We start from the raw sequence: 17855 nt of genomic DNA, 5'->3' as shown, positions 1-17855 counted from the left end.
ACTTGTCACTGTGACACTTGTCACTAAGACACTGGTCACTAAGACACTTGTCACTAAGACACTTGTCACTATGCCACTTGTCACTAAGACACTTGTCACTGTGACACTTGTCACTAAGACACTTGTCACTAAGACACTTGTCACTAAGACACTTGTCACTAAGACACTTGTCAATGTGACACTAGTCACTAAGACACTTGTCACTAAGACACTTGTCACTATGCCACTTGTCACTATGCCACTTGTCACCAAGACACTTGTGACTGTGACACTTGTCACTAAGACACTTGTCACTAAGACACTTGTCACTATGCCACTTGTCACTATGACACTCGTCACTATGACACTTGTCACTATGACACTTGTCACTATGACACTTGTCACTATGCTACTTGTCACTATGACACTTGTCTCTATGCCACTTGTCACTATGACACTTGTCACTATGCCACTTGTCACTATGCCACTTGTCACTATGATACTTGTCACTATGACACTTGTCACAATGATACTTGTCACTAAGACACTTGTCACTATGACACTTGTCACTATGACACTTGCCACTATGACACTTGTCACTAAACACTTGTCACTACGACACTTGTCACTGTGACACTTGTCACTAAGACACTTGTCACTAAGACACTTGTCACTATGCCACTTGTCACTATGACACTTGTCACTAAGACACTTGTCACTATGACACTTGTCACTATGACACTTGTCACTAAGACACTTGTCACTGTGACACTTGTCACTAAGACACTTGTCACTATGACACTTGTCACTATGACACTTGTCACTAAGACACTTGTCACTGTGACACTTGTCACTAAGACACTGGTCACTAAGACACTTGTCACTAAGACACTTGTCACTATGCCACTTGTCACTAAGACACTTGTCACTGTGACACTTGTCACTAAGACACTTGTCACTAAGACACTTGTCACTAAGACACTTGTCACTAAGACACTTGTCAATGTGACACTAGTCACTAAGACACTTGTCACTAAGACACTTGTCACTATGCCACTTGTCACTATGCCACTTGTCACCAAGACACTTGTGACTGTGACACTTGTCACTAAGACACTTGTCACTAAGACACTTGTCACTATGCCACTTGTCACTATGACACTCGTCACTATGACACTTGTCACTATGACACTTGTCACTATGACACTTGTCACTATGCTACTTGTCACTATGACACTTGTCTCTATGCCACTTGTCACTATGACACTTGTCACTAAGACACTTGTCACTAAGACACTTGTCACTAAGGCACTTGCCACTATGACACTTTTCACTATGACACTTGTCACTATGACACTTGTCACAAAGGCACTTGTCACTATGACACTTGTCACTATGACACTTGTCACTATGACACTTGTCACTAAAACACTTGTCACTATGACACTTGTCACTGTGACATTTGTCACTATGACACTTATCACTATGCCACTTGTCACTATGACACTTGTCACTATGACACTTGTCACTATGACACTTGTCACTATGACACTTGTCACTATGCCACTTGTCACTATGACAATTGTCTCTATGCCACTTGTCACTATGCCACTTGTCACTAAGACACTTGTCACTAAGTCACTTGCCACTATGACACTTTTCACTATGACACTTGTCACTATGACACTTGTCACAAAGACACTTGTCACTATGACACTTGTCACTATGACACTTGTCACTAAAACACTTGTCACTATGACACTTGTCACTATGACGCTTGTCACTATGACACTTGTCACTAAAACACTTGTCACTATGACACTTGTCACTATGACACTTGTCACTATGACACTTATCACTATGCCACTTATCACTATGACACTTGTCACTAAGACACTTGTCACTATGGCACTTGTCACTAAGGCACTTGCCACTATGACACTTGTCACTAAGACACTTGTCACTATGACACTTGTCACTATGCCACTTGTCACTATGACACTTGCCACTATGACACTTGTCACTATGACACTTGTCACTAAAACACTTGTCACTATGATACTTGTCACTATGCCACTTGTCACTATGACACTTGTCACTATGACACTTGTCACTATGACACTTGTCACTCTGCCACTTGTCACTATGACACTTGTCACTATGCCACTTGTCACTATGCCACTTGTCACTATGATACTTGTCACTAAGACACTTGTCACAATGATACTTGTCACTAAGACACTTGTCACTATGACACTTGTCACTATGCCACTTGTCACTATGACACTTGTCACTATGCCACTTGTCACTATGCCACTTGTCACTATGATACTTGTCACTATGACACTTGTCACAATGATACTTGTCACTAAGACACTTGTCACTATGACACTTGTCACTATGACACTTGCCACTATGACACTTGTCACTAAACACTTGTCACTACGACACTTGTCACTGTGACACTTGTCACTAAGACACTTGTCACTAAGACACTTGTCACTATGCCACTTGTCACTATGACACTTGTCACTAAGACACTTGTCACTATGACACTTGTCACTATGACACTTGTCACTAAGACACTTGTCACTGTGACACTTGTCACTAAGACACTTGTCACTATGACACTTGTCACTATGACACTTGTCACTAAGACACTTGTCACTGTGACACTTGTCACTAAGACACTGGTCACTAAGACACTTGTCACTATGACACTTGTCACTATGATACTTGTCACTATGACACTTGTCACTATGACACTTATCACTAAGACACTTGTCACTAAGACACTTGTCACTAAGACACTTGTCACTAAGACACTTGTCACTATGACACTTGTCACTAAGACACTTGTCACTAAGACACTTGTCACTAAGACACTTGTCACTAAGACACTTGTCACTAAGACACTTGTCACTATAACACTTGTCACTAAACACTTGTCACTATGACACTTGTCACTATGACACTTGTCACTAAGACACTTGTCACTAAGACACTTGTCACTATGACACTTGTCACTAAGACACTTGTCACTAAGACACTTGTCACTATGCCACTTGTCACTAAGACACTTGTCACTAAGACACTTGTCACTAAGACACTTGTCACTAAGACACTTGTCACTATGACACTTGTCACTAAGACACTTGTCACTAAGACACTTGTCACTATGACACATATCACTATGACACTTGTCACTAAGACACTTGTCACTAAGACACTTATCACTATGACACTTGTCACTAAGACACTTGTCACTAAGACACTTGTCACTATGATACTTGTCACTATGCCACTTGTCACTAAGACACTTGTCACTATGATACTTGTCACTATGACACTTGTCACTATGACACTTGTCACTAAGACACTTGTCACTAAGACACTTGTCACTAAGACACTTGTCACTATGATACTTGTCACTATGCCACTTGTCACTATGACACTTGTCACTAAGACACTTGTCACTATGCCACTTGTCACTATGACACTTGTCACTATGACACTTGTCACTAAAACACTTGTCACTATGATACTTGTCACTATGCCACTTGTCACTATGACACTTGTCACTATGACACTTGTCACTATGACACTTGTCACTATGCCACTTGTCACTATGACACTTGTCACTATGCCACTTGTCACTATGCCACTTGTCACTATGATACTTGTCACTAAGACACTTGTCACAATGATACTTGTCACTAAGACACTTGTCACTATGACACTTGTCACTATGCCACTTGTCACTATGCCACTTGTCACTATGATACTTGTCACTATGACACTTGTCACAATGATACTTGTCACTAAGACACTTGTCACTATGACACTTGTCACTATGACACTTGCCACTATGACACTTGTCATTAAACACTTGTCACTACGACACTTGTCACTGTGACACTTGTCACTAAGACACTTGTCACTAAGACACTTGTCACTATGCCACTTGTCACTATGACACTTGTCACTAAGACACTTGTCACTATGACACTTGTCACTATGACACTTGTCACTAAGACACTTGTCACTGTGACACTTGTCACTAAGACACTTGTCACTATGACACTTGTCACTATGACACTTGTCACTAAGACACTTGTCACTGTGACACTTGTCACTAAGACACTGGTCACTAAGACACTTGTCACTAAGACACTTGTCACTATGCCACTTGTCACTAAGACACTTGTCACTGTGACACTTGTCACTAAGACACTTGTCACTAAGACACTTGTCACTAAGACACTTGTCACTAAGACACTTGTCAATGTGACACTAGTCACTAAGACACTTGTCACTAAGACTCTTGTCACTATGCCACTTGTCACTATGCCACTTGTCACCAAGACACTTGTGACTGTGACACTTGTCACTAAGACACTTGTCACTAAGACACTTGTCACTATGCCACTTGTCACTATGACACTCGTCACTATGACACTTGTCACTATGACACTTGTCACTATGACACTTGTCACTATGCTACTTGTCACTATGACACTTGTCTCTATGCCACTTGTCACTATGACACTTGTCACTAAGACACTTGTCACTAAGACACTTGTCACTAAGGCACTTGCCACTATGACACTTTTCACTATGACACTTGTCACTATGACACTTGTCACAAAGGCACTTGTCACTATGACACTTGTCACTATGACACTTGTCACTATGACACTTGTCACTAAAACACTTGTCACTATGACACTTGTCACTGTGACATTTGTCACTATGACACTTATCACTATGCCACTTGTCACTATGACACTTGTCACTATGACACTTGTCACTATGACACTTGTCACTATGACACTTGTCACTATGCCACTTGTCACTATGACACTTGTCTCTATGCCACTTGTCACTATGCCACTTGTCACTAAGACACTTGTCACTAAGTCACTTGCCACTATGACACTTTTCACTATGACACTTGTCACTATGACACTTGTCACAAAGACACTTGTCACTATGACACTTGTCACTATGACACTTGTCACTAAAACACTTGTCACTATGACACTTGTCACTATGACGCTTGTCACTATGACACTTGTCACTAAAACACTTGTCACTATGACACTTGTCACTATGACACTTGTCACTATGACACTTATCACTATGTCACTTATCACTATGACACTTGTCACTAAGACACTTGTCACTATGGCACTTGTCACTAAGGCACTTGCCACTATGACACTTGTCACTAAGACACTTGTCACTATGACACTTGTCACTATGCCACTTGTCACTATGACACTTGCCACTATGACACTTGTCACCATGACACTTGTCACTAAGACACTTGTCACTATGACACTTGTCACTATGACACTCGTCACTATGACAGTTGTCACTATGACACTTGTCACTAAGACACTTGTCACTATGCCACTTGTCACTATGACACTTGTCACTAAGACACTTGTCACTATGCCACTTGTCACTATGACACTTGTCACTTTGACACTTGTCACTATGACACTTATCACTATGCCACTTGTCACTAAGACACTTGTCACTATGACACTTGTCACTATGACACTTGTCACTATGACACTTGTCACTATGACACTTATCACTATGCCACTTGTCACTATTGACTATGACTTGTCACTATGACACTTGTCACTATGACACTTGTCACTAAGACACTTGTCACTATGACACTTGTCACTATGACACTTGTCACTAAGACACTTGTCACTACACTTGTCACTATGCCACTTGTCACTATGACACTTGTCACTAAGACACTTGTCACTACACTTGTCACTATGACACTGACACTTGTCACTTGTCACTAAGACACTGGTCACTAAGACACTTGTCACTAGTCACACTTGTCACTAACACTTGTCACTAAGACACTTGTCAATGTGACACTAGTCACTAAGACACTTGTCACTATGCTATGCCACTTGTCACTATGCCACTTGTCACTAAGACACTTGTGACTGTGACTACTATGACACTTGACACTTGTCACTATGAGTCACTATGACACTTGTCACTATGACACTTGTCACTATGCCACTTGTCACTATGACACTTGTCTCTATGCCACTTGTCACTATGCCACTTGTCACTAAGACACTTGTCACTAAGTCACTTGCCACTATGACACTTTTCACTAAGACACTTGTCACTATGACACTTGTTGTCACTATGACACTTGTCACTATTGACACTTGTCACTATGACACTTGTCACTATGACACTTGTCACTAACTATTACACTTGTCACTAAGACACTTGTCACTATGACACTTGTCACTATGACACTTGTCACTATGACACTTGTCACTTGTCACTATGAGACACTTGTCACTATGACACTTGTCACTACACTTGACACTTGTCACTATGACACTATGACACCTGTTACTAAGGCACTTGTCACTATGACACTTGTCACTATGACACTTGTCACTATGACACTTGTCACTATGACACTTGTCACTAAGACACTTGTCACTGTGACACTTGTCACTATGACACTTGTCACTATGACACTTGTCACTATGACACTTGTCACTATGACACTTGTCACTATGACACTTGTCACTATGACACTTGTCACTATGACACTTGTCACTATGACACTTGTCACTATGACACTTGTCACTATGACACTCGTCACTATGACATTTGTCACTATGACACTTGTCACTAAGACACTTGTCACTATGCCACTTGTCACTATGACACTTGTCACTATGACACTTGTCACTATGACACTTATCACTATGCCACTTGTCACTAAGACACTTATCACTATGCCACTTGTCACTAAGACACTTGTCACTGTGACACTTGTCACTATGACACTTGTCACTATGACACTTATCACTATGCCACTTGTCACTAAGACACTTGTCACTATGACACTTGTCACTATGACACTTGTCACTAAGGCACTTGTCACTATGACACTTGTCACCATGACACTTGTCACTATGCCACTTGTCACTAAGACACTTGTCACTATGACACTTGTCACTATGACACTTGTCACTATGCCACTTGTCACTAAGACACTTGTCACTATGACACTTGTCACTATGACACTTGTCACTATGCCACTTGTCACTAAGACACTTGTCACTATGACACTTGTCACTAAGGCACTTGCCACTATGACACTTGTCACTAAGACACTTGTCACTATGACACTTGTCACTATGCCACTTGTCACTATGACACTTGCCACTATGACACTTGTCACCATGACACTTGTCACTAAGACACTTGTCACTATGACACTTGTCACTATGACACTTGTCACTATGACACTTGTCACTATGACACTTATTACTATGCCACTTGTCACTATGACACTTGTCACTAAGACACTTGTCACTGTGACACTTGTCACTAAGACACTTGTCACATTGACACTTGTCACTATGACACTTGTCACTATGACACTTATTACTATGCCACTTGTCACTATGACACTTGTCACTAAGACACTTGTCACTATGACACTTGTCACTAAGGCACTTGTCACTATGACACTTGTCACTATGCCACTTGTCACTTTGACACTTGTCACTATGACACTTGTCACTATGACACTTGTCACTATGCCACTTGTCACTTTGACACTTGTCACTATGACACTTGTCACTATGACACTTGTCACTATGGCACTTGTCACTAAGACACTTGTCACTATGACACTTGTCACTATGACACTTGTCACTAAGGCACTTGTCACTATGACACTTGTCACTATGCCACTTGTCACTTTGACACTTGTCACTATGACACTTGTCACTATGACACTTGTCACTATGCCACTTGTCACTTTGACACTTGTCACTATGACACTTGTCACTATGACACTTGTCACTATGGCACTTGTCACTAAGACACTTGTCACTATGACACTTGTCAATATGACACTTGTCACTATGACACTTGTCACTATGACACTTGTCACCATGACACTTGTCACTAAGACATTTGTCACTATGACACTTGCCATTATGACACTTGCCACTATGACACTTTTCACTAAGACACTTGTCACTATGACACTTGTCACTATGACACTTGTCACTATGACACTTGTCACTAAGACACTTGTCACTATGACACTTGTCACTATGACACTTGTCACTATGACTTTTCACTGTGACACTTGTCACTAAAACACTTGTCACTATGACTTGTCACTATGAGAGTTGTCACTATGACAGTTGTCACTAAGACTCTTGTCACTAAGACATTTGGACTGTTAGTGTGTGTGTCTGGGTGTTTGTGTGTGTGTGTGTGTGTGTGTGTGTGTGTGTGTGTGTGTGTGTGTGTGTGTGTGTGTGTGTGTGTGTGTGTGTGTGTGTGTGTGTGTGTGTTTGTACTCACCTAGTTGTGGCTGGAGGGTCGAGACTCTTTTTCTTAAAATATGTATTACCTATAACTAAACCCCTTTCTATACAAAGTTCAATCAAAGGGCTCCCATTATCATTTACACCTGGCACCCCAAACTTACCTACCACACCCTCTCTAAAAGTTTCTCCTACTTTAGCATTCAGGTCCCCTACCACAATTACTCTCTCACTTGGTTCAAGGCTCCTATACATTCACTTAACATCTCCCAAAATCTCTCTCTCTCCTCTGCATTCCTCTCTTCTCCAGGTGCATACACGCTTATTATGACCCACTTCTCGCATCCAACCTTTACTTTAATCCACATAATTCTTGCATTTACACATTCATATTCTCTTTTCTCCTTCCATAACTGATCATTCAACATTACTGCTACCCCTTCCTTTGCTCTAACTCTCCCAGATACTCCATATTTAATCCCATTTGTTTCCCCCCACCGAAACTCCCCTACCCCCTTCAGCTTTGTTGCGCTTAGGGCCAGGACATCCAACTTCTTTTCATTCATAACATCAGCAATCATCTGTTTCTTGTCATCCGCACTACATCCACGCACATTTAAGAATCCCAGTTTCATAAAGTTTTTCTTCTTCTCTTTTTAAGTAAATGTCTACAGGAGAAGGGGTTACTAGCTCATTGCTCCCGGCATTTTAGTCGCCTCATACGACACGCATGGCTTACGGAGGAAAGATTCTTTTCCACTTCCCCATGGACAATAGAAGAAATAAAGAAGAACAAGAGCTATGTAGAAAAAGGAGAAAAACCTAGATGTATGTATATATATATATATGCATGTGCGTGTCTGTGAAGTGTGACCAAAGTGTAAGTTGGAGTAGCAAGATATCCCTGTTATCTAGCGTGTTTATGAGACAGAAAAAGACACCAGCAATCCTACCATCATGCAAAACAGTTACAGGTTTCTGTTTCACAGTCATCTGGCAGGACGGTAGTACTTCCCTGGGTGGTTGCTGTCTACCAACCTACTACCTATATATATATATAATATACATTTATATATATATATATATATATATATATATATATATATATATATATATATATATATATATATATATATATATATATATATATATATATATATATATATATATATATATATATATATATATATATATATATATATATATATATATATATATATATATATATATATATATATATATATATATATATATATATATATATATATATATATATATATATATATATATATATATATATATATATATATATATATATATATATATATATATATATATATATATATATATATATATATATATATATATATATATATATATATATATATATATATATATATATATATATATATATATATATATATATATTTATTTATTTATTTATATTTATACTGTATCAACCTCTGTATGTTGGAAGTGATCAAGGTCTCAGGACCGAAACGTTTTCTAATAAATATGTCTCAGTGTTTGCTTACTTATCTTCCTAAACTCAATGTGTAACTACAAAAAGGTAATTCCCCCCCTCCCCCCACATCCATCAACCTAATCTAGGGTTGAAATTAAGACACGTGCATCAGTTGGGTATCTTTATTGGTGAAACGTTTCGCCTACACAGTAGACTTCCTCAGTCATTAACAGAGGGAGCAATAGTAATGAAATAAAGATGATGTAATCAGTATTTGAGGTGGTCAGTCCCTCAGCCTGGAGAAGAGTTCACCTGGATATATCGTTCCTGACCAGGGAGCTGAATTCTTCTCCAGGCTGAGGGACTGAACACCTCAAATACTTTTTCTCCAAGGTTGATGGACTGATTACATCACCTTTATTTCATTACTACTGCTCCCTCTGGTAGTGACTGAAGAAGTCTACTGTGAAGGCGAAACGTTTCAACAATTAAGATACCTAACTGTTGCACATGTGTCTTAATCTTCAACTTGTCGGTAGTTTGTACCATCTGCAACAATAGCCTAACGTAACCACACGGTGACGCAGCCTCATGGCCCGTGTAGGAGGAAACTAGTCAACTTTATGCTTTAGTAACTTAGTTATTATACAATAGTTGGGTATGTTTACTGTGGAAACATTTCGCCATCCCGTGGCTTCCTCATTCCAATACAGAGAAAAATGGTTGAAAATTGAAAATTTAAGGTAATCATTCCCTCAGCCTGGAGTCGATGTAATTAGCCCATCAATCTTAAAAAGAATGCACCATATCTATCAGTTCTCTGAACCAGTTATCAAGTTAGTATTATATTCAATAATATACGTTAAATCTATATGGGTCATACAACTATGTGTAAATAGTAATTAGGAAATGTTGATATGCTAATGTAATAAATTAAAGGCAGTCTGAAAATGTCTAATAGAGACAGAGCTCCCAACAGTGAACTCAAGACTGAGAAATTTAGATTTGGAAAGAATATATGGAGGTAATGGTGTGGCAATAGAGGTGTAGATGAGTGGCACAAACTCGCAACTAGCGTCATTGATGCGAAACTTTGGGTATCTTAAATACAGGTTGGACAGGAACACGAGTGGGTGTGAGCTAGACTTGCCTAACATGGGCCAATAAGGCTACTGTAGTGCGCCTTCAGTCTTATGAGGAATTAAACATGTGCAACACCTGGGTATCTTAATTTGAAGACATTTCACCAATCAGTGGCTTTATCAGTTAAATACTTAGACGATATTCGACGACAATAGAAGATCAGGTAATGAGTCCCCCCAGACTTGCAGAACCAGTATACGAGGTAATGAGTCCCTCAGCCTGGAAATCGGTGTTGATGGATCTGATTCATCAAGACTGTTATACTGAACACCAGTCCGAGGGACTGATTACCTCATCCAGTATCGTTAAATATTAACTCTGCATTGAGCTGATAAAACCACTGGTTAGCGAAACGTCTTCAGAGATACACAGGCCTCGCACATGTGTCATATTCCTTATTTTGTAGATATTGCAAACAATTGTTGTAATGATACTTTATTATTGTTCTTAAATACTGCACCATTCATCAGAAGCATTAGTCTGTTTATGTTCATGCATCCAGACTTATAGAATAAAGTATTAAGCTGCTGTTAAGTAACAGCCTGTTCTAGGAGAAGCCTTCCTCATCTCTTCCCTCGAGAATTTGCTCACGCTACTAAGTCTAACAGCGCAGTTTTAGAAGAGGAATATCGTAAAATGCGCTGAGAAGCTGTGTAATTAATTTCCAAGTCAAGCCAGGGTAAAGTGTGGGAGACGAGAGACGTCGTGATAGGACTAGATAAGATAACAAGGTTCACAAAGATAACAAGAAAATAAGTGCATGAACCCGTACCTCATTCCTTCCTTACTTATTTTATTAAATTTTTATACCTTGATGCACAGTTTTTTTTTTTAAATTGTTTTAACCCACAACTCTAAATTATTATTTGCACCTTTAATAATTCACTGTTTGCAGGTCAGCTAACACACGAGTGGAAAACGTGATCATTACGCTGATTGAACAATGACAGTAAGAAACTACTAATAAGTTACCACCAGTAATAGATGTAGTTTACATTTAGTACCAGACTTTAAAATAACTGACTGTGTTCCTCATGCTTGTACAGGGCAGGGCCAGATTAAGGCATAGGCTTTAGGAGCTGTAGCCCAGGAGGTCCTCTGCAAGCTGGAGGACCTCCAGGGGCTGCAGCCCAGGGGCCTCCGCAAGCTGGAGGACCTCCAGGGGCTGCAGCCCAGGAGCCTTTGCAAGCTGGAGGACCTCCAGAGGCTGCAGCCCAGGAACCTCTGCAAGCTGGAGGACCTCCAGGGGCTGCAGCCCAGGGGCCTTTGCAAGCTGGAGGACCTCCAGGGGCTGCAGCCCAAGGGCTTCCGCAAGCTGGAGGAGCTCAGCAAGCTGAAGGACCTCCAGAGATGTTCTTCTTAACTTAAAATTTACTGATGTTTTGGAGAAATCTGTTTCCAAGAAATTACGCTAAGCAAGTGTTTGAATTTTAACTGCGGTTAACCTTGTAAAAATAAATTTAATATAGCTTTAACTATTTTCCTTTTTGAAAATATCACTGGGGGCCTCACAGGACTTGTAGCCCAGGGCCTACAAAATCTTATTCCGGCTCTGGTACAGGGGTGTTTATCAGGCTGGGTGATGTTGCTAGTGGAGTACCATAGGCTCAATGTTAGGTGTTTTCGTCTTTCTAATATGCCTATATATATACCAATGACCTGCACGACTGATAACCACAACAACGCTTGAGTGATTCATAGAAGTTCCCACAGTCATCTTATGAAGTGGAATGGCACGAGATTATTACTCATCAAATAGATTTAAGCAACAGCAAGTCCTATTACTTTCAGAGTTGCACAAAAGAGCATCATCTAACATATCGTGTTATCCAAACTAATCGTGAGGCCCCACAACACGATCATCACCTAGTACTCTCACATGTAAGGAATCGTACATATATACAAAGAAAAATTCAGAGTCTTGAGCCTACACTCTCCTGAAAGACATAGAATGAGGGCTGATGTAATGCAACTATAGTAGTGGAAGACTGGTCTAATTAAAGGAGATATAAATAGGGTGCTGAGGCTATCTAACCGATAGAGAACTTAAAAGAATAGATTCAAATTAGATAAGTTCACATTTATAAAAAAAAATATAGTAAAGCACTAGTTTGGAAAAATAGTTGGTGACGAGTGAAACAATCTGCCAAGTAGAGTAAGTGAAGTCAATGATAATATGTTGATACCGACAAAATGTGGAACAAAGACACAAGTGTACAGTACAGGACATTTATTAGAAGAAACGTTTCGCCAAGAGTGACTTCTTCAGTCCTGATACAAACATAACTGAGGAAGGTGTGCATATAGTATTAGAAGCAATATTAACTATTGTTGTATATCTTTTAGTGAGAAGAAGTGAGTGTGAGAAGGATCTGCCAGCAAGGACTACTGATTCCAGGAGAAAAAGGTCAGATTTACTTGTAGTCAGACAGTGTCGGCAAATCTAATTTAATCAAGCCTAACCAAACCTAACCTAACTTAATGTAATCTAACCTAACTTAATCTAACCTAAACTAACCTTACTTTACATTGTGACTATTTCCGTTCACCGGACCAGTAAGTCCTCTGCTATTTTCTTAATTTCGTGTCACGTGACAATCGTCTCTAGGGATCAGTCTCCTGTTTACCAAGTGTTTTGACAGACCTGACTTCTAAAGGATGGTGTTAATGACAGAAATTAACGCGGCCTCCATACACTTTCGTTCATGTAAATTATCTTCGCTAATGACTAACTTGGCTTCATTCCACCTCATAAGGGTTAAGGCTTCGAAATGGTCTGTGCATTTGAGAAATTAAAAGGCTAGTCTAGGTTCCACCATCGTAGTTTTTTTTTTCTTTTTTTTCGGGGAGGGGGGGGGACGGGGGTTAGATTGGAAGATCTACTGGATTAAGGCCATTAAAGTTGCATGTTACCAATATAACACTCAGCAACACATTAAAGTTGCATGTCACCAATATAACACTCAGCAACACATTAAAGTTGCATGTTACCAATATAACACTAAGCAACACAATAAAGTTGCATGTTACCAATATAACACTAAGCAACACAATAAAGTTGCATGTTACCAATATAACACTCAGCAACACAATAAAGTTGCATGTTACCAATATAACACTAAGCAACACAATAAAGTTGCATGTCACCAATATAACACTCAGCAACACATTAAAGTTGCATGTTACCAATATAACACTAAGCAACACAATAAAGTTGCATGTTACCAATATAACACTCAGCAACACAATAAAGTTGCATGTTACCAATATAACACTAAGCAACACAATAAAGTTGCATGTTACCAATATAACACTCAGCAACACAATAAAGTTGCATGTTACCAATATAACACTCAGCAACACAATAAAGTTGCATGTTACCAATATAACACTCAGCAACACATTAAAGTTGCATGTCACCAATATAACACTCAGCAACACATTAAAGTTGCATGTCACCAATATAACACTCAGCAACACATTAAAGTTGCATGTCACCAATATAACACTCAGCAACACATTAAAGTTGCATGTCACCAATATAACACTCAGCAACACAATAAAGTTGCATGTCACCAATATAACACTCAGCAACACAATAAAGTTGCATGTCACCAATATAACACTCAGCAACACAATAAAGTTGCATGTCACCAATATAACACTCAGCAACACAATAAAGTTGCATGTTACCAATATAACACTCAGCAACACAATAAAGTTGCATGTCACCAATATAACACTCAGCAACACAATAATATCTGAACTAAACATAAGTCGTGTCCATACTACAAGGTGCTCAACTGTACTTGACTAATTAATTATTAGTTAACAGTATCAATTTATTCCTATATAGTCTGATTGGGAAACACTTCATCTGTGAGGGTTCATGGAACACTACTAGCAGTTCATGGAACAATACTAGCAGTTCATGGAACAATACTAGCAGTTCATGGAACAATACTAGCAGTTCATGGAACAATACTAGCAGTTCATGGAACAATACTAGCAGTTCATGGAACAATACTAGCAGTTCATGGAACAATACTAGCAGTTCATGGAACAATACTAGCAGTTCATGGAACAATACTAGCAGTTCATGGAACAATACTAGCAGTTCATGGAACAATACTAGCAGTTCATGGAACAATACTAGCAGTTCATGGAACAATACTAGCAGTTCATGGAACAATACTAGCAGTTCATGGAACAATACTAGCAGTTCATGGAATAATACTAGCAGTTCATGGAACAATACTAGCAGTTCATGGAACAATACTAGCACTTCATGGAACAATACTAGCAGTTCATGGAACAATACTAGCACTTCATGGAACAATACTAGCAGTTCATGGAACAATACTAGCAGTTCATGGAACAATACTAGCAGTTCATGGAACAATACTAGCAGTTCATGGAACAATACTAGCGGTTCATGGAACGATATTAGCAGTTCATGGAACAATACTAGCACTTCATGGAACAATACTAGCACTTCATGGAACAATACTAGCAGTTCATGGAACAATACTAGCAGTTCATGGAACAATACTAGCAGTTCGTGGAACAATGCTAGCAGTTCATGGAACCATACTAGCAGTTCATGGAACAATACTAGCGGTTCATGGAACAATACTAGCAGTTCATGGAACAATACTAGCAGTTCATGGAACAATACTAGCAGTTCATGGAACAATACTAGCAGTTCATGGAACAATACTAGCAGTTCATGGAACAATACTAGCGGTTCATGGAACAATATTAGCAGTTCATGGAACAATACTAGCAGTTCATGGAACAATACTAGCACTTCCTGGAACAATACTAGCAGTTCATGGAACAATACTAGCAGTTCATGGAAAAATACTAGCAGTTCATGGAACAATACTAGCAGTTCGTGGAACAATGCTAGCAGTTCATGGAACCATACTAGCAGTTCATGGAACAATACTAGCAGTTAATGGAACAATACTAGCAGTTCATGGAACAATACTAGCAGTTCATGGAACAATACTAGCAGTTCATGGAACAATACTAGCAGTTCATGGAACAATACTAGCGGTTCATGGAACAATACTAGCAGTTCATGGAACAATACTAGCAGTTCATGGAACAATACTAGCAGTTCATGGAACAATACTAGCAGTTCATGGAACAATACAAGCAGTTCATGGAACAATACTAGCAGTTCATGGAACAATACTAGCAGTTCATGGAACAATACTAGCAGTTCGTGGAACAATACTAGCAGTTCATGGAACAATACTAGCAGTTCATGGAACAATAATAGCAGTTCGTGGAACAATAATAGCAGTTCATGGAGCAATACTAGCAGTTCATGGAACAATACTAGCAGTTCATGGAACAATACTAGCAGTTCGTGGAACAATACAAGCAGTTCATGGAACAATACTAGCAGTTCATGGAACAATACTAGCAGTTCATGGAACAATACTAGCAGTTCATGGAACAATACTAGGGGTTCATGGAACAATACTAGCAGTTCGTGGAACAATACCAGCAGTTCGTGGAACAATACTAGCAGCTAGTGGAACAATACTAACAGTTCGTGGAACAATACTAGCAGTTCGTGGAACAATACTAGCAGTTCGTGGAACAATACTAGCTGTTAGTGGAACAATACTAGCAATTATTGGAATAATACTAGCAGTTCGTGGAACAATATTAGCAGTTCGTGGAGCAATACTAGCAGTTAGTGGAACAATACTAGCAGTTCATGGAACAATACTAGCAGTTCGTGGAACAATGCAAGCAGTTCATGGAACAATACTAGCAGTTCATTGAACAATACAAGCAGTTCATGGAACAATACTAGCAGTTCATGGAACAATACTAGCAGTTCATGGAACAATACTAGCAGTTCATGGAACAATACTAGGAGTTCATGGAACAATACTAGCAGTTCGTGGAACAATACTAGCAGTTAGTGGAACAATACTAGCAGTTCGTGGAACAATACTAGCAGTTAGTGGAACAATACTAGCAGTTCGTGGATCAATACTAGCAGTTCGTGGAACAATACTAGCTGTTAGTGGAACAATACTAGCAATTAATGGAATAATACTAGCAGTTCGTGGAACAATATTAGCAGTTCGTGGAACAATACTAGCAGTTAGTGGAACAATACTAGCAGTTCATGGAACAATACTAGCAGTTCATGGAACAATACTAGCGGTTCATGGAACAATACTAGCAGTCCATGGAACAATAATAGCAGTTCGTGGAACAATACTAGCAGTTCATGGAACAATACTAGCAGTTCAAGGAACAATACTAGCAGTTCATGGAACAATACTAGCACTTAATGGAACAATACTGGCAGTTCATGGAACAATACTAGCAGTTCATGGAACGATACTAGCAGTTCGTGGAACAATACTAGCAGTTCATGGAACAATACTAGCAGTTCATGGAACAATACAAGTAGTTCATGGAACAATACTAGCAGTTCATTGAACAATACAAGCAGTTCATGGAACAATACTAGAAGTTCGCAGAACAATATTAGCAGTTCGTGGAACAATACTAGCGGTTCGTGGAACAATACTAGCAGTTCGTGGAATAATACTAGCAGTTAGTGGAACAATACTAACAGTTCGTGGAACAATACTAGCTGTTACTGGAACAATACTAGCAATTAGTGGAATAATACTAGCAGTTCGTGGAACAATACTAGCAGTTAGTGAAACAATACTAGCAGTTAGTGGAACAATACTAGCAGTTTATGGAACAATACTAGCAGTTCGTGGAACAATACTAGCAGTTCGTGGAACAATACTAGCAGTTCTTGGAATAATATTAGCAGTTCATGGAACAATACTAGCAGTTCGTGGAACAATACTAGCAGTTCATGGAACAATACTAGCAGTTCATGGAACAATACTAGCAGT

The sequence above is a fragment of the Cherax quadricarinatus genome, unplaced genomic scaffold (assembly GCF_038502225.1).
Source record: "Cherax quadricarinatus isolate ZL_2023a unplaced genomic scaffold, ASM3850222v1 Contig292, whole genome shotgun sequence".
Classification (NCBI taxonomy): domain Eukaryota; kingdom Metazoa; phylum Arthropoda; class Malacostraca; order Decapoda; family Parastacidae; genus Cherax; species Cherax quadricarinatus.
Note: the sequence above shows the minus strand (reverse complement) of the source record.